Source organism: Loxodonta africana, chromosome 13 (genome assembly GCF_030014295.1).
Source record: "Loxodonta africana isolate mLoxAfr1 chromosome 13, mLoxAfr1.hap2, whole genome shotgun sequence".
NCBI lineage: Eukaryota > Metazoa > Chordata > Mammalia > Proboscidea > Elephantidae > Loxodonta > Loxodonta africana.
In genome coordinates, this window is record NC_087354.1 from 86,695,285 (window position 1) to 86,715,706 (window position 20,422).

Consider the following 20,422-nt stretch of genomic DNA (forward strand, 5'->3'; position numbering starts at 1 on the left):
AACAAAACAAATAACAAAAGTGGAAAAACAAAAGACGTACTTTTAAAAATTTTTTCTATACACAGATTACATTGATGGGTAATAAGGAACAAGTCAGTAATCAAGTATCATTAAGCAACTGAGAAAATAAAGATGAGAATTTCTGGGAACACTAAAAAATAAATAATGAGTTAAACAAAATATGAGAAAAACTTGCAGAAATTTATTAATTTTTCATAAAATATATTTTGTTTGTGGGGGCAGAACCAAGATGGCTGACTAGGTAGATACTTCCACCGATCCCTCTTGCAACAAAGACTTCAAAAAACAAGTGAATCGATTACATACATGACAATCTACGAACCCTGACCGTCAAACACAGAACTAAGGAGTTGAACTGAGTGACAGGGGAGCGAAAATCTGCACACTGAAGCTGCATCTGCTTCCAGAGTAAGCGTCCCATGCCACAGCCTCGAGCCCTTGTGGTTCCCTGGTGCCAGGGTGGTGGGGCTGATCGCAGCTTACTGAGACAGGGCAAGCGTGGGACGCAGCTCTAACGCACTGGAATAACCTCGGCAGGGACCCAGCCAGCGCATGCAGGCTGCACACTGATATGGCTGACAGGAGAATGAGAAACCACGGGGAAGCAGCGACTGGTTTCAGAGCCTGGAGTGCAGCATCCCAGGCAGAAAACCTTGGTGCTGGGCTTTGGAGTAAGTGTGGAGGAGTTGATCACGGCTTCCTGAGATGGCACAAGCATGGGATGCAGCCCTAACCCCCAGGGAGTAACCTCGGTGGAGACCCATCCAGTGCATGCAGGCTGCACACTGATGTCGCTGATGGGAGAATGAGAAACCACAGGGAAGCAGTGACTGGTTTCAGAGCCTGGAGCGCAGCATCCCAGCCAGAAAACCTTGGGGCTAGGCTTTGGGCTAAGCGCAGAGGAGCTGATCACAGTTTCCTGAGATGGCAAAAGCATGGGATGCAACCCTAACCTTTGGGGGCGATCTCGACCCAGCAGGCCCACACAGGCTACATGCCCCTCTGGAATCTCAGATAAAACAGTCCTCACCAAACAAGATAAGTAACTTTGTCTGTATTGCCATGCTACTCTCTCCTTTCTATCTGATCCCTCCCTTCCCTGCCCCAGCCAGCTTCATTAACATTGGAATTTTCTGGGCAATGGAGTGAAGTGCTCTCCGGGGGTTTTGTTCATTTGTTTGTTTTTCTTCTTTTTCTAACCCATTCTCCTGGCCTGAGAGAAGCAGTAATTAACAATCAGGGGGAAAATCCTCCCTAACTTCCCTAAACTGGAATAATAATACAGAACAAGCTCCAGCCAAGTATAAGAGATCCACAGTCTTTGGCTTTCATCCCTACAGGGAACCAGGTGGCTATTATAATTCAAAGGCAATTCTGATACAGATTTGACTGTAATTGTTTTAGCCGAGCAGTGGAAAGGCAAGTTTTGGACGTCTGATACTTCTCCACCTATTAAACAGAGCCCTCACTGATCCACACCAGGGACTGAGGGCTAAAGCTACGCCCACACCACCTAGCCACCTGTTAGAGGGGTCTGAGCATAGTGACGCCTACCAATCTTTAGAGATACAAACATTGGATACCTAAGGTACAGCTACAGAGCCCACCTGCCAGAGAGCTCAAGAGAATAGAGACACTCCTACCTCACTGGCACGTGGGGGAAGGCTGTCAGCATCCTGCCCTCCCTGGGGTGTAACCCCCTTCTGCTACTAGAATCTGGAGAATACAGCCATCACCACTACTCCTCTAAGTTAATAGGTGACAGTCTACACCACACACTAGGTGACCCACTATCAGGACACCCAAGCTGATTCTATATGAGAATAGTGAAAGGACTCATAGGCTCATATATCTGGTAACAGCTCAAACCATCTGGTAATAGGGCATAAGTGATTCAAAGGCTACAACAATCAAGATAGTGCAATCTAGTAGCCCATCTGGGTGTACTGAAATAAAACAAAACAAGAAGATAAGACTCAGTGGGCAAATATAAAATAAATCATTACAATATCTTATAGATGGCTCAGAGACAGCAGTTGATATCAAATCACATAAAGATGCAGACCATGATTGCCTCTACAAACACCCAAATCAAAGAATCAAAATCTTTCCCAAATGAAGATATGTTCCTGGAATTGCCAGAAGTAGAATATAAAAAACTAATATACAGAATACTTCAAGACATCAGGGATGACCTCAGAAATGGCATAAGGCAATCTACAGAAAAAGCAAAGGAACACACCGATAAAGCAGTTGAAGAAATCAAAAAGATTACTCAAGAGCATAGTGAAAAAATTAATAAGCTGCAAGAATCCATAGAGTGATGCATTCAGAAATCCAAAAGATTAACAATAAAATTACAGGATTAGACAATTCAATAGGAAGTCAGAAGAGCAGAATTGAGGAACTGGAATGCAGAGTGGGGAGGATGGAGGATAAGGCAATTGACACTAATATAGTTGAAGAAAAATCAGATAAAAGAATTAAAAAAAATGAAGAAACCCTAAGAATCACATGGGACTCTATCAAGAAGAATTGTCTTGCATGTGTTTGGAGTTCCAGAACAGAGAGGGATAACAGAAAACACAGAGAGAATAGTTGAAGATCTGTTGGCAGAAAACTTCCCTGGCATCATGAAAGATGAAAGATATCTATCCAAGATGCTCATCGAACCCCATACAAGATAGAACCCAAAAGAAAATCATCAAGACATATTATCACCAAACTTGCCAAAACCAAAGATAAAGAGAAAATTTTAAAAGTAGCCAGGGATAAAAGAAAAGTCACCTACAAAGGAGAATCAATAAGTCCAGACTACTCGGCAGAAACCATGCAGGCAAGAAGCCAATGGGATGACATATATAGAGCACTGAAGGGGAAAAACTGCCAGCTGAGAATCATATATCCATCAAAACTCTCTCTCAAATATGAAGGTGAAATTAAAACATTTACAGATAAACACAAGCTTAGAGAATTTGCAAAAACCAAACAAGAGCTACAAGAATTACTAAAGGAAATTCTTTGGTCAGAAAATCAATAATATCAGATACCAACACAACACAAGGGCACAGAACAAAACATCCTGATAGCAACTCCCATAGGGAAATCACAAAAACAGAATACGATTAATTAAAAAAAAAATGCTCAAAACAGGGAATCATTGATGTCATTATGTAAGAGATTACAATAATCAAAACAGAGGGAGTAAATACAAGAGGCATAGATATTCCATATGGAGAGGAAACCAAGGCAATATAGGATGATACGAGTTAGGTCTTTACTTAGAAAAATGGGATAAATATTAAGGTAACCACAAAGCAGTCTAACAATTCCATACTTCAAAATAAAAACCAAGATAATCATAATGACTCAGCAAACATAAATTCAACTACTATGAAAATAAAGAACACACAATTTACAAAGAAAAACATCTCAGCACAAAAAAGTAAGTGGAAAAATGAAATCGTCAACAACACACACAAAAAAAGCATCACAATGACAGTGCTAAACTCATAAAAAAAAAAAAACTCATACTTATCCATAATTATGCTGAATGTAAATAGACTAAATGCACCAATAAGAGACGGAGAGTCTCAGACTGGATAAAGAAACACGATCCGTCTATATGCTGCCTACAAGAGACACATCTTAGACTTAGAGACATAAATAAACTAAAAGACAAAGGATGGAAAAAAATATATCAAGCAAACAACAATCAAAAAAGAGCAGGAGTGGCAATATTAATTTCTGACAAAATAGACTTTAAAGTTAAATCCACCACATAGGATAAAGAAGGACACTACGTAATGATTAAAGGGACAATTTACCAGGAAGATATTACCATATTAAATATTTATGCACCCAATGACAGGGCTGCAAGATACATAAAACAAACTTTAACAAAATTGAAAAGTGAGATAGACATCTCCACAATTATAGTAGGAGACATCAACACACCACTTTCGGTGAAAGATAGGACACCCAGTAAGAAGCTCAATAGAGACACGGAAGATCTAATTGCTACAATCAACCAACTTGACCTCATAGACGTATACAGAACACTCCACCCAACAGCTGCAAAGTATACTTTTTTTTCTAGTGTGCATGGGACATTCTCCAGAATAGATCACATATTAGGTCATAAAGCAAAGCTCTGTTGAATCGAAAACATCAAAACATCGCAAAGCATCTTCTCAGGCCATAGGCCACAAAAGTAGAAATTAATACCAGAAAAAGCAGGGAAAAGAAATTAAATACTTGGAAACTGAACAATACCCTGCTCAAAAAAGACTGGGTTATAGAAGACTTTAAGGAGGGAATAAAGAAATTCATAGAACGAGACTGAAAACACATCCTGTCAGAACCTCTGGGACACAGCAAAAGCAGTGCCCAGAGGTCAATTTACTTCAATAAATGCACACATACGTTAAGAAGAAAGAGCCCAAATGAGAGAACTGTCCCTACAACTTGAACAAATAGAAAGTGAGCAACAAAAGAATCCATCAGGCACCAGAAGAAAACAAATAATAAAAATTAGAGCAAAATTAAATGAATTAGAGAACAGAAAAACAATTGAAAGAATTAACAAAGTCAAAAGCTGGCTCTTTGAAAAAATTAACAAAATTGATAACCCATTGGCCAGACTGACTAGGAAATACAGGAAAGGAAACAAATAACTGGAAGAAAAAATGAGATAGGCCATACCACAACAGACCCAACTGAAATTAAAAGAATCATATCAGATTAATACGAAAAGTTGTACTCTAACAAATTTGAAAACCTGGAAGAAATGGATGAATTCCTAGAAACACACTACCTACCTAAACTAACACAAACAGATTTAGAACAAGTAAATAGACCCATAACAAAAAAAGAGATTGAAAAGGTAATCAAAAAACTCCCAACAAAAAAAGCCCTGGCCCTGACGGTGTCACTGCAGAGTTCTACCAAACTTTCAGAGAAGAGTTAACGCCACTATTACTAAAGGTATTTCAAAGCATAGAAATGGATGGAATACTACTTAACTCATTCTTTGAAGCCAACATATCCCTGATACCAAAACCAGGTAAAGACATCACAAAAAAAGAAAATTACAGACCTATATCCCTCATGAAGTTAGATGCAAAATCCTCAACAAAATTCTAGCCAATCGAATTCAACAACATATCAAAAAAATAATCCACCATGACCAAGTGGGATTTATACCAGGTATGCAAGGTTGGTTCAATATTAGAAAAACAACTAATGATAGAAAAACCATATAAATAAAACAAAAGACAAAAACCACATGATCTTATCAATTGATGCAGAAAAGGCATTTGACAAAGTCCAACACCCATTCATGATAAAAACTCTCAGCAAAATAGGAAGTGAAGGAAAATTCCTCAACATAATAAAGGGCATCTATACAAAGCCAACAGCCAACATCATTCTAAATGGAGAGAGCCTGAAAGCATTTCCCTTGAGAGTGGAACCAGACAAGGATGTCCTTTATCACTGCTCTTATTCAACATTGTGGTGGAGGTCCTGTTGTTGTTGTTGTTAGGTGCCGTCAAGTCGGTCCCGACTCATAGCAACCCTATGCACAACAGAATGAAACACTGTCCGGTCCTGCGCGAGCCTTACAATCCTTGTTATTCTTGAACTCATTGTTGCAACCACTGTGTTAATCCACCTCATTGAGGGTCTTCCTCCTTTCTGCTGATCCTGTACTTTGCCAACCATGATGTCCTTCTCCAGAGACTGATCCCTGGAGGTCCCAGCCAAAGAAATTAAGCTAGATAAAGAAATAAAGGGCACCCATATTGGCAAGGGAGAAGTAAAATTATCTCTATTTGCAGATGACATGATCTTATACACAGAAAACCCTAAGGAATCCTCAAGTAAACTACTGAAACTAATAGAAGAGTTCAGCAGAGCATCAGGTTACAAGATAAACATACAAAAATCACTTGGATTCCTCTACATCAACAAAAAGAACATCAAAGAGGAAATCACCAAATCAATACCATTCACAGTAGCCCCCAAGAAGATAAAATGCTTAGGAATAAATCTTACCAGAGACATAAAAGACCTATACAAAGAAAACTACAAGGTACTACTGCAAGAAACCAAAAGAAACCTGCATAAGGCAAAAAACATACCTTGCTCATGGTAGGAAGACTTAACATAGTGAAAATGTCTATTCTACCAAAAGCCATCTATACATACAATGCACTTCCGATTCAAATTCCAATGTCATTTTTTAATGTGATGGAGAAACAAATCACCAACTTCATATGGAATGGAAAGAAGACCTGGCTAAGTAAAGCATTACTGGAAAAGAAGAAGAAAGTGGGAGACTTCACTCTACCTGATTTTAGAACCTATTATACACCTACGGTAGTCAAAACAGCCTGGTATTGCTACAACAACAGACACATAGACAAATGGAACAGAATTGAGAATCCAGATACAAATCTGTCCACATATGAGCAGCTGATATTTGACAAAGACCCAGTGTCAGTTAATTGGGGAAAAGATAGTCTTTTTAACAAATCGTGCTGGCATAACTGGATATCCTTCTGCAAAAGAATGAGGCAGGACCCATACCTCGCACCATGCACAAAGACTAACTCCAAATGCATCAAAGACCTAAAACATAAAGTCTAAAACAATAAAGATCATGGAAGAAAAAATAGGGACAACGTTAGGAGCCTTAATATAAGGCATAAACAGAATATAAAACATTACTAAAAATGACGAAGAGAAACCAGATAACTAGAACTCCTAAAAATCAAACACCTATGCTCATCTAAAGACTTCACCAAAAGATTAAAAAGACCACCTGCAGACTGGGAAAAAAATTTCAGCTACGACACCTCTGACCAGTGCCTGATCTCTAAAATCTACATGATTCTGCTAGAAATCAACCACAAAAAGACAAACAACCCAATTAAAAATTGGGAAAAGGATATAAACAGGCACTTCACTTAAGAAGACATTCATGTGTCTCACAGATACATGAGGAAATGCTCTCGATCATTAGCCATTAGAGAAATGCAAATTAAAACTACGATGAGGTACCATCTCACTCCAACAAGGCTGGCATTAATCCAAAAAACACAAAATAATAAATGTTGGAGAGGCTGTGGAGAGACTGGAACACATACACTGCTGGTGGGAATGTGAAATGGTACAACCACTTTGGAAAGCAATTTAGTGTTTCTTTAAAAAGCTAAAAATAGAACTACCACACAACCCAGCAATTCTACTCCTTGGAATCTATCCTAGAGAAATAAGAGCCCTTACACGAACAGATAATATGCACACACGTGTTTATGGCAGCACTGTTTAGCAAAAAGATGGAAGCAACCAAGGACCCATCAATGGATGAAAGGATAAATAAATTATGGTATATTCACACAATGGAACACTACGCATTGATAAAGAACAGTGAGGAATCTGTGAAACATTTCATATCATGGAGGAACCTGGAAGGCGTTATGCTGAGTGAAATTAGATGCAAAAGGACAAATATTGCATAAGACCACTATTATAAGATCTTGAGAAATAGCTTAAACTGAGAACACATTCTTTTGTGGTTGCAGGATGAGGGAGGAAGGGAGGGTGGAAGAGAGGTCTTTACTAATTAGACAGTAGATAAGAACTACTTTAGGTGAAGGAAAGGACAACACTCAATACAGGGGAGGTCAGCACAACTGGACTAAACCAAAAGCAAAGAAGTTTGCTGAATAAACTGAATGCTTAGAAGGCCAGCAAAGCAGGGACAGGGGTTTGGGGACCATGGTTTCAGGGGACATCTAAGTCTATTGGCAAAATAAAATCTATTAAGAAAACAATCTGCACCCCACTTTGAAGTGTGGTATCTGGGGTCTTAAACGCTAGCAAGTGGCCATCTAAGATGCATCAATGAGTGTCAACCCACCTGGATCAAAGGAGAATGAAGAACACCAGGGACACAAGGTAATTACGAGTTCAAGAGACAGAAAGGGCTACATGAACTAGACACTACATTATCCTGAGACCAGAGGAACTAGATGGTGCCCAGCCGCAACTGATGACTGCCCTAACAGGGAACACAAGAGAGAACCCCTGAGGGAGCAGGAGAACAGTGGGATGCAGACCCCAAATTCTCATAAGACCAGGCTTAAAGGTCTGAGTGAGACTAGAAGGACCCCGATGGTCATGATCCCCAAACCTTCTGTAGGCCCAGGACAGGAACCGTTCCTGAAGCCAACTCTTCAGACATGGATTGAACTGGACAATGGGTTGGAGAGAGATGCTGATGAGGAGTGATCTGCTTCCATCAGGTGGACACTTGAGACTGCGTTGGCATCTCCTGTCTGGAGGGGAGATGGGAGGGTAGGGGGGTTAGAAGCTGACAAAATTGTCACGAAAAGAGAGACTGGAAGGAGGGAGCAGGCTGTCTCAGTAGGGGGAGAGTAATTGGGTGTATGTAGTTTTGGGTTTTTTTTTTTTTTTTTTAGCAAGGTGTATATAAGTTTATAAGTGAGAGACTGACTTGGTTTGTAAACCTTCATTTAAAGTACAATAAAAAATTACTAAAAAAAAAAATTTTTTTGTTTGTGTTGTAGAATTGCCTTATGAGGAGTTTGAAAGAATTAGGTACACCCACAAAAAAAACCAAACCCACTGGCGTTGAGTTGACTCCAACTCATAGCGACCCTACAGGACAGAGTGTTACTGTCCTATAGTTAGGTACACAGAGATGAAGAAAGCATTCAAGAAATACAATTAAAGAAAAGTAGGGGAAAATAAGGAAAAGCCAAATTGATAAAATAGTCAAATAGGTAAAGGGTAATAACAACATAATTTAAATTTTATACTTTATTAATATCTGAAAGTTATATTTACCCAATGTTGTGGTTGCAGTTGCTGTCGAACTGGTTCTGACTCATGGCATCCTCACTTTTGCAGAGTAGAACTGCTCCATAAGGTTTTCCTGGCTGTGACTTTTTGGAAACAGATCACCTGTTTTCTGAGAAACTCTGGGTGGGTTCGAACTGCCAACCTTTTTGGCTGGTAGTCAAATACTTAGCAGTTTGTGCCACTCAGGGCCCCAGTTTTTCCAATAATAAAGGAAAATTTCATTTCAGAGATTATTTAGGAAGAAGTAAATTTACAGTGATACATGACAAACAGAAAAGGCTTGGATGATAGAGAAAATCTAGCCATGTTAGGGACAAACAACTATTTTTCAAGGTCATTACACTGAGTTTCAGCATTGATATTATAAAGCAATGCATCCTAACAGATGAAAAAGGTCCAGGAGAATATGCCGAATGGACATTGAAGAATTAGAACAGCTTCAAAACAACAAGACAATCCTTCTCTCAACAACATGTACCATCTCCACTAAAGTTATATTCTGTCTTATCATGGGGGACTCTGAACTGCAAACCAAAAAAACAAACCAAGACCCCCCAAAAAACCCAGTACCAAGACAGAAGAAGCTAAATCCTGCCTAGGACACATATATATTGATCCCATTTATGGTTTCCATTAGCTAAGAGAAAAGGCCCAAGACCATCAAGTGCTAATCCGATTTGCATTTGTTGAAGAAGAAAATTGGCTGTTGAATATAACCATATGTTTAACATGCTTTGATGTGAAGTCCAAAATTTTTTAAGTTAAGATCAGTTACGGTTTTGATGCACAAAAGTAGCCTGGAAATGATCCATTAGTTAAAATAAATGAATAAATAAATAAATAAGAAGCATTATAAACTTTACTTAAAATAGTTCAAGGCAAATAATTTTTTTTTTAATGTTATGAAATAAATCTTGGAAATACTGTATTCATAAGAACTTAGGCCCAGTGGAAGAACAGTATTTTGAACCACTTAAAAAATCAAATATATGGTTGATTACAACCTTCCTTTAAAGAAATAAACAATATTTTTTTCAATTTGATTGCCTTTGTCATCGGTTACTCAGGAATTGATTTAAACAAAGAGACCCAAAGTCACTACTGGGGTAGGGAGGAGAAGAGTGAGTGCTTGATGTTACACAGGAATTGCCGTCAATTTCCTGTGCAATGTCGAGTCCATTTACTCTTTGGAGGCAATCATGGAGTAACTCTTTTCTTCGGGAATAATTTAACACAACCAACCACTCCAACCTTCCAAACACACACAGAAAGATGAGGTTCACAACAAATAATCTAGAAATAAAACAGAGAACTTTCTCTTAGTCGCAAGCATAAAGAAGGATCCTTCATTCCTGAGTGAGAAGGGACTAGGAATTTGTATTAGAAATAATGGAATTCTAACCTTCAGAGTTCACTGAGAAGTGACCTGTATAAAGTTTCATTTTATAGAGTGAGTCCAATCATTTTAGCAGACTTTATTTTTTATAAAATTTGAATTTTAAACTCTTCATTATCCACAGACTTATGTATAGGAAGCAAATAAAGCATATTTGGAACCTATGTAAGTGATTATGCCTTTGAGGAAATATGGTGAAAATTGGAAAATATGCCCCTGAGTGGGCAAACCAGGAAGTAAATCCTTCAACCAATGATTCTCCAGTTTAATGGCAAATACAAACAGCCTAGAGTGTTTATTATAACTGCATTTTCCAAGTCCACACCCAGAGATTCTGGCTCCATACTGTGAAAGATACTGAAAAAATCTTAACAAAGCTTATTTCTCTCTAGGTGTTGTTATATGCCATGCAAACGTAAGAAGTGGAATTGTCTCTTCCCAAGCAAAGGACTGACACAGATGCAAATATGTCACAAAGATATTTTAAAGAAGGGAATTTGGGAACATATGTGCATTTAACATCTGGTGCTAGTGGTTATATATTGCCCCCAAATGAAATAGACAAACTGTGGACGTCTTAGAACAACAGATGGTCTTTTCACCTAAAGACATTAATCTTCAGGAAACAAAATCATCCATCAGTTAGACTGGACAGGTGGTACTTTGCTGCTCTCTCTGCCGTCTACTCTCTACCTGTAGAGCAAAGACTAATTGAATTTTCTTTAAAATGTTTATAAAGGCAAAATGAAAACAGGTCAACCAAAATCAAGTAGTTAAAAAAGAATGTATATTCAATGCGCTAACAATTTAGCCAATTGAGTTTGGATGAACCAACTTGTTTCCTAGCCCTAATCGAGTTTCCTTAGATCTTAATTTGAAGGAACTCATAGGTCTTATTGCCGGTTTTATAGACAAACGTACTGCAACCAGGGATAATTGTGAGTTAATTAAGATCATAGAGAAAGTTGATATCTTAATTTCTTATCTAAATTTCTATTTTTATTCAGGGATTCTAATTCTAAAGGTCCTTTCCTATAAAAAACTGAAAATTATAGTTGTTTATTGGTTCAAACCGTACAGCCTGCCTACTTACTTTTCTTAATGACTTAGCCATCAGGATATGGTAGAAAGACCGTTGATCTAAAAGTGAGACGTGTATGTTGGGATTCGGTTGTAAACTAGTAGCTTTTCTGTGGATTATATGATGGAAATTTAACTACTGAATATCAGCCTGACGTTCATGCTCCAATATTCTGCTCTTTGCTGCTGGGGAAGGAGTCTGCATACTAAAATTCTCAGACTCTTTTGCCAGCGAAGCACAAGACAGAAGAGCCTAAGGGAAATACTGGAGGGAAATGGGAAGGTGGGAGGGGAAAAGGGACTCCCTTCTCATCTCGAGTTTTAATCAGTGTTAGCAAGAGAAGACAGGTGCAGCTCCAGGCTCCATCTTACTTGGCATTCCCAACACCAGCTGTGCTGCACCCCCTCTGAGGGACCCACACCTGCAGCTGAACCCCTCTCAGTGGTTCCAGCCTCTAGCTTCCCATCCCCATCCTCCCTCTCACGTGCAAACTAAGAACCAGCAATTCAGAGGGCTCATTTCCAAGCTCTGGAGGTAGGAGTTGCTACTTTCCATTATCAGTATGTCTGGATTATTATCTCAGCTTTGCCTTTTTTTTTTTTTTTCTCCTTCAACCTTTCTAATATCTGTGTAAGAAAACCCAGACATACTCATACTGAAATACTTAGAGTATTTTTTATTTCCCTGATTGGACATTGGCTGATATCCTATGCCAATTAACGTCTTTAGGGCATAATTTACTCATTGGTATAATGAGTGATTTGTGAGAGGGAATTTTTTCTATGATCTGTGATTCCTTTCCCAGGATTTTTTTCTCTCTCACTCTTTCACTGTCTGTGGCATGGAACATTCTGTTTCAAATAAAGATAACTATTAATATTTTCTTATTCTATCTTTTAAGAGATAAGGGTACATTGTATCCTAAATAGATTTAATAGATCCTGACCTTTCACTCCTGAATTTCAGAATTATCTCAGATACCTTCTCCTTTTGAAATTTTGGTATAATGGAATCCAAGCATGGTTGTTGAAGTTAGACAGCTCTGCCTCTTAAAGTATGAAATTGGAACATTCATTTACTCTCTCTAAGCCTGTTTCCTTATCTTTGAAAACGGTTAAATACTTTGCACAGTTAATAGAAGGTTAAATGAAATAATGTATGAGAAACGCTTGTCATGAAATAGATGATCGTAAATTAAATTATAATCATTATTCGTAGAGTGGATATGGCAGAGTTGTTCAGAATATGGTCAGTGGAGTAAGATGCAAACCCTGCGGTGAGATCAGGTGACATAATGATTGTAACTTTTCTAGCATTAAGCCCTGGGGAAGCGTTGTTGTTCACTAAACAGTGAAGTCATTGTTAGTACTTTTTGCCAATTGTTCTAAATTCTTTAGCCTCCAAATGACCTTCCTATGTTCTCTTTATAAAGGGAAATTCGACTTTTTCATCTCTGCCACTAAAAGACATTCTATTCCACTTATATTAAGGATTCAATTTTTAACTCCATTATTAACACTGTTGAGTTATACCAAGTTGACATGAAATAATCTGAAATGCAAAATTCTAAATTAAAAATAATCCTTATTTACTTCAACCATTCTTCCTCTTGAGATAAACTTCAAAATTCTTGATAATTTTTTGGTTGAGGGAATATTTCCTTGACAGAAAGAGATTTACAATTTGTATTTGAGCACATCAGAAATGTCAGTTTGCCAAGCTGTCCAGGTAGGAAAGTGAAAAGTAACCATTTTTACTGTTAGTTTAATTGATTTTAAGGTAGATTTAAAAAAAAAAAAATCATTTTACAGATGGTAATATTAATGCATGAAGAGCACAAGTTGTTTGTCTCTGATTTAGCAGCAGCTCTGTTTATAATCTATGAAAATCACAAATGGGTGTTTTCTAACATCACCTTTTGTCAGGAAACACATATGATATGAGCTGTACTGAGGCAGACGCCCAAAACATAATTTTAGCATTGTTGACACACTTCTTTCGTTATTGGTTGTTAGTACGAAATCAGTGATGTATAAAATTACCGTATTGTCTTAGCTCTAATTAAAAGGACCAGTGGTCTATGAATATGGATGTGAGTGATTCCAGAGTCAAGGGCCCAAAGATAAAGTCAATAGAGAAAATAGAAATAACAAAAAGGAAGCTATGAATAATAGTGTAGGAAACGTGTTCTTGGTGTTGGTGTTTAAATTAGGAGGCAACTGCAGTCTTTTAGAGCAGAATAAGGGTATCGATGGCTTGGGCTGGGGTAGCAGCATTGGAAATTCTGGGAAGGGATCAGATTCTCATTTTTGAAGTTGAAATTTGGTTGCACCTGGATTGTCAGAAAAAGAGGAGAATCTGGTGTGACTCCAAGTTTTGGTTTGCATTAGAAACTGAGAAGATTGTGTTGCCTTTCCCGAAGAGTGGAAAGACTCACGGAAGAACAATTTTGGGGTATGGTGGAAATCAGAATTACAATTTTGAACACATTAAATTTGAGATGTTTTAGTCACTGAGATATTAGTAAGCTATTAGATATTTGAACGTAAGACATATGTCTAGGAAGGAAATATAAATAGGCAAGTTATAGATTGCCTTTAAAGTCACAAGACAGAGGAGAGTGTATGCTGGGAATGAGAATATGGAAAAAGAAATCCCAGGGCTAGCCTGTGGGTCACTCCAAATTTTAGACGCAAGTAGTATGAGGAGAAATCCAAAAGGAGATAAGAAAGTCTGCAGAAAAATTAGGAAAATAAACATAGGAAAAACTGACTTGCTAAGATGGTATTTTGAAAAGACTGTTCTGAATCTCATTTTCTTACTCTTATTGCCTGAATAAGATTGTTTACTCAGATGAGGCATCTGTTTGCAACAATATTTGATGGAGTTACTCAATTTTTGATCTTACAAGTATAAATAAGAATGGAAAGTGTTTGTTGTGAATGACTGAATCTGTACTTTTTCATGAAAACTCATACATTATATTTCGTTGACTTCAGTAATTCTCTTTGGCAAACTACGATGGGGCTCGGCACCAACACTCAGTTCCTTGCTATTAATAACTGGTGAAAACTCACACATTTTTCCTGGGCTGAGGTTGATAATCTCTTTTTCTTTTAAGGCTTCTTCCTCTAATTTAAAAAAAAAAAAATTTTTTTTTTTTCCTCTAACTTAACATGTGTCTTATTCACAGTTAATTTAAATTGTCTCTGTTAATTGATTACAGAGATTTTCTCCCTCCAATGTACTCTACAGACGCTGGATGCCTGATTTGTATTTTAACTGGTAATATCTTGCTTTCTTGCTATTGTGGTTCAAAGGGCTAACCATAGTTTTCTGTATTTATTTCTGCATCCTGCCGGTCAGTGCCAAAGGCAGACATTTTAACCTTTGGGTTAAAATGTAAATTCCTGATTGAAATGTGAACTAAATTATGTTTCCTTCATTGGGCAGCCTTACTAATATATGTTCTATGTTGTGATTTTAAATGTACTCCCTGTTTATTGAACTCCATAAGTTTAGAGTTTTTACCCACATCAATCTCAGTATCACATAGGTAGTACTAGATTACCCAGTTGGTTGACAGAACACTAAGATTTGTCTTATGTCAGACTTCATGTTCTCTCTATTGCCTCATGGTGTCTGCAGCATGCATCCGCTACACCTGTGCACAGGCCAGCAGGAGGTAAGAGAGAGAGAAGAAAATGATCTAAATATGCTCAGGTGGTGATTTTAGGCCAAATTTATCAGCTTCCTGCCCCACACTTACAAAAGCATAAGGGTTAAATAGATGATTTTCTCTAATCATCTGGTCTCATCATCCATCTCTTTTGCAATTCGTCTTGGAAAGTATGGATTAAATAATCTTTTTAATATTGCCATTATTATTACCAAGGTGATGTAATAATTCCTCAAAAACTGATGATTCTGCTTTGGTAGACTGTGGCACTACTCAATCTCTCTAAAGTCTGTCTATCATAGTACCAGATAAAATAAAAGACCTTCTTCCTTAAAAAAAAAAAAGAGTAGGGAATTATGAAAGGTTACTTACAGAAAAGCCAAAAGTCATTTAGTCTGACAACTCAATTTAGCATGTAAAGAAAATGAAATAGAGGTAGGCTAGTAACTGCACCCCAGCATCCTGACTCTCGTTTTTACTCCACTGGAATTCATATCAAGAGGAGTGATCGAGTAGTGAGGGACACTGATGCATGTCTGTTTCCTGTTTTGTATTGTTTCTTCCTGAGTACATGGAAAACCGCACTTCCAGCCTATTTGGCAGATCATATGACTATTTTTAACCAATGACCTGTGACCAGAGTGGCATTTGGCCCTTCTGGCCTGAAGTAATGGAAACCCGCTGTGCCATCATTCAATCTTTCGTTTCCTTTGCTGTAGGTATCTTGGAAGACCCCTTCTGGGGAGCTGGCGGAACCATAAGGTTGAAGCAGTTTGCACTTCTGCTGCTTGACAGTAACTTGGTTGGAATTTGGAGAGTGAAAAATAAGCCTTGTTTCTGCTAAGCCACTGAGATGTGGATCTGAGATAGAAAAAAGCTACCCAAGAAAAAGCCTGTCCAATCCTGACTAATTCAAGTACTTAAGGATGCTAAGGGACAGGCCAGATCTTTGTAAATAGTAAAGTCAAAATCAAATGGATTTATAAGTTATCAAAGCACTGACTTAAATCCAGATGCAAATAGTCAACCTTTCAAACCGGGAAATAGTTATTATAAATCGAAGGCATGCAATGAAAAAGATAAGAAATATTTTTTATTCCCTTTTAGGATTTACTTCATCTTCTACTGCAACTACAATGTCACATTTAGGAGAGGAGCAGATGCATATTAGAAGCATAAAAATAGAATTCTCTCCTTGGGTAGACATCACCTGCTCTGAGCATACTCTCTCATTCCCTGTTTAATTTTAGCAAAGTGCATTTGACAAGATTTTTCTATCTGTGGAAAGCTGTCAGTGATGGAAGTGGATCTGCTTTATTCTGGGGGAAAATGCTATTAGTAATGATAGTCACAGATCAGCAACACTGTAACACAGTATTGCAGGCTAATCAAATAATGCCTGTGGACTGGCAGAGTGATTAAAGAATCAATCATTGGCTCTTGGATCATTCTATCTGTCTGTTTAAAATAATTTAAACCTACTGCAATATAGCTTCTCATTTTAAAAGTTCTTATATGTATAGAAGACTGAGCATTATTTTTCAGAGACAAAGAATAATGATTAAGGAGTAGGTAGATAAATCAGAAAATAATCGGCACTTTTTTTTTTTTGTATACATGGCCAAAAAAAGTTGGCTGTAATTTGCATAAACAATGGGAGCATACCCTATCACAGAGCTGCTTTCCTTGGTATGGGAGCACTGGCAGAAGATGACTATTTACTATAAAGTTAGAAAAACTAAATAAATGAGTTTTTAAAGATTATTTAAGAATTTTACAAGATCTCTAGCTCAATGTAACTGGCAAATATTTGTGGTATGTTCACTAAGAATGTATGCCCCTTGAAAGACTTTGGGGTCCTTTGCATGTTAAGTATCTCAAGTAGCATTACTTTTTACTGGTAGTTTTTTTCAATAGGGAGAGAGAATATAATTAAAGGGTGGTGCTCCCTGTAGTTAAAAAGAATAGAGTGACTTGAGAATATGAGTTTAATTTGTGAGTATATTTGTGTATATTTCTGCATTTATTCTTAAGTGTGTTATGGGTAGATGAATGAATGAACATTTGAACACTTTGGAGGTGCTAATAACATTGGGAAATATATCCTATATTGGGACACGTTTGTGAAAATAATACCTTACAGAATCCTGTGAACATCTTTCTTTACAAAATAGGATCTGGCCATGGACCTTAGGCAAAGTTAATCTTCTACCTTTTAATGATGTCCTAGAGTTTAATCTTAATCTTGGGATCACCCTGTGCTGATGAAATCCAAAAAGGAATTAAAACTAACTTTACAGTACTTTCCACTAAAAAAAGTGTTTATTTTTAAGATGAGACAATTGTAGACTGAACTATTGACCCCAATTCTTCCCTTCTCTCTGTATCCATTTTCTTTGCTATGTAAATTTCATCCCACCCACAAAGGATTATACTTCTCTCCCTCTTGATTTAGGATTCTGCCATCTGACTTGCTTTTGTCAATGGCATGCTAGTGAATGGGACACAAGGAGGGACTGTAAATGTGACTTCATGATTGGGTTCTTCCTCTTATGTCTCTGAAGTCACTGGGAGAATAACATGCTTTAGCTAGCCCATTGGCCCAGAGAGGAAGAGAGTCATGTAGGACATATCCAGACTCTGACATAAGCAGTGTATAGTATACAGCCATCACAGGTCACATTCCCATAAGAATTGTTGTTGTGTTCCTTTAAAATACTTGGTGTTCGGGTATTTTGTCATGCAGCATTATTGCAGTGATAGTTGACTGATAAAATCAGGAACGTCTTGTTTTTTTTAAGACATTAGTGCTGGAGCAGGTTGAAATTTCTTAAGTGTCAGGAAACTTATTGGTCACCTCCTAGTGGTTCTAGCTCCATTTATGAGCCCATGGGGGCCAATGCCCTCTACTCCCTGATTTTAGACATGGATTCTCTCCTACCATGGTACTTGAGACCTGCAAAACCTCTTCAACCTTTTTCACTACCTGATAGGATGTTTAATAACTCCTTGACACTGCTGAAATTTGAGGATTTCAATGTTCTTCCTTTGAGTTATTGGTCTGATTCCTTTAGCATATTCAAGTAGATCCTGGGCATACTTAAAGCTATCCGTTACCTACAGTGAAATCAGGTCACCAGATAGATACCAGTGGCCCATATACTACTATAATTGTTTATTTTCCTTGAAATTAAAAAACCTCAAATTAGTATGCAGACACCTGCCACCACGGCCTGTTGATATTAAGATTTATACTTCTGTTCATTTTCTTCAGTTCCCATTAGATCAAGAGCAGTTGATAACCTATTACTTATAAGGCATTTACAGCCCAAGTCTTCGTTTGTGATATAAGCACTGTCTTAGTTACCTAATGCTGCTGTAACAGAAATACAAGTGGATGACTTTGAAGAAAACGGATTTATTTTCTCACAGTTCTGGAGGCCAAAAGTCCAAATCAGGATGATGGCTGTGTCAATTCCTTCCTCGTAGGTGGTCCTGGGCGTTCCTCGTTTCCTTGGCTTATAGAGGATCCTCACACGGAGTCTATCTTTCCCCTGGTATGCAAGTCTCTCTATCTGATCTGCTCTTTTTATAACTCAGAAGTGATTAGATTTAGAGTTCAACTGCTTTGGTATAATCTAGTTAACACAACAAATAAATCCCTATTTTCAAACAGAATTACATCCAAAGCTATAGGGGTTAGGATTCCAACACATATTTTTTTTGGGGGGGGGTGGGGTGACACATTTAATCAGATACTATATAGTTAAAAGCTATATAAGTCCCAAGGCTGATTTAAAGGAAGCTAAGAGTGCTAACTTAAATCTATTACTTGTTTAAGATTTACAAGTATAGGTAAAGCAACCACAAGAGGAGACAAAAGAGAAACTAGACTGATCAAAGTCAGAAGAGCAATGCTTGCCATCTGCCTTCCAGGTTTAATGCGGGCCCACCTTATGACCAACTCATGGGTTTACGTGGGATATTACTGTGAAAATCACTGTGAGATATGTAACATGAGCAAATTGAAAAGCAGAAGGCTGTCCAAACACCTTTGAGCTATAGTTCTTTACTGAAATCTGGCTGATTTTACAATTTTTTATTCTAGTGGGGGAAAATCCTGGCAGCAAGAATCCAAAAACAGTATAAATTTCACTTTCCAAAAGCTTTTCTTTAGTCAAGCGAGATAAATGGCGATATGATTCTATTTTGTGATATAGCTCCAAACTATTCCAATCTGTTATAAATACATTTGCCTAATACTAATATATGAACTTTGTGTACTTGAAAATGTTCAATCATCAGAGACAATTTCCAAAATCAATATATAGCATATTTAAAACCAGCTAATTAATTGAGCATGGCCTGTGGCTTTTGGAATGCACAGAACTATTGATAATCTTAGGGCCAACATTTAAGTTCTTAATTATGACTTTGCTTGGGATTTTTTAATCAAAGGAATTCATGTTTAATATTGTAGTGAATTTACTTAAGGAAGTAAGGTTTTTTTTATACTCTTTGACTGCAACCTTTTATCAAAATATACTATTTATATATAAATGTAATAGTCCCTGGATGGCACAAATGGTTAAATACTCAACTACTAATTCAGAGTTGCCAACTCGGACCTGCCCAGAGACATCTTGGAAGAAAGGCCTGGATATCTGCTTCGGAAAGGTGACAGCCTTGAAAACCCTTTGGAGAACAGTTCTACTCCCAACACATGGAGTCACCATTAGTCGAAATGGACTCAGTGGCATCTGGTTGCTGATGGTCTACCTGTAAATATGAATAAATTTCAAAGGTAAAGCTTGGCACACTTTAGTGTTTAATTAATGCTAAATCAGGAAATCAGACATTAATAGCACCCCGGAAGCTCCTCTGATGCACTCTCCAGTATCTCAGTAACTAGACCCCCGCTTGTTAAGCACCGCTATAAAAGTACATTAAAAAATCATCTAAAATAAAATTTTCTGAAGTTTAACTTTCCCAGTATATACAGAATTTCTTTACAATAAATAATATAATGAGGCATATGATAAGGGAAAATGTTAGTTTGCTGGTAAATTCTACTTTTCATTGTACTGTTATTAAAAAGTGTCCCCAAATCCTTTGTTGCTCCCTCCTCAAAACGTGGAACCTATGCTTTCCCTGATGAATATGTATGAAATTTTGGCTATGGAGGAAGAGATTCTAAATGTCTTTTAAAGTTAGATCGGATAGAAGGACTGCATGATTGCCGTGGGAGGCTCCCAATAGAAGCCAGCCACTAAGTTCTGAGCCAGGCAGGCAGGTGTAGGAAGAGACCACATGTGGTATTCTCAGCCGACAGCTCCAGATGAAGTGCCAGGTG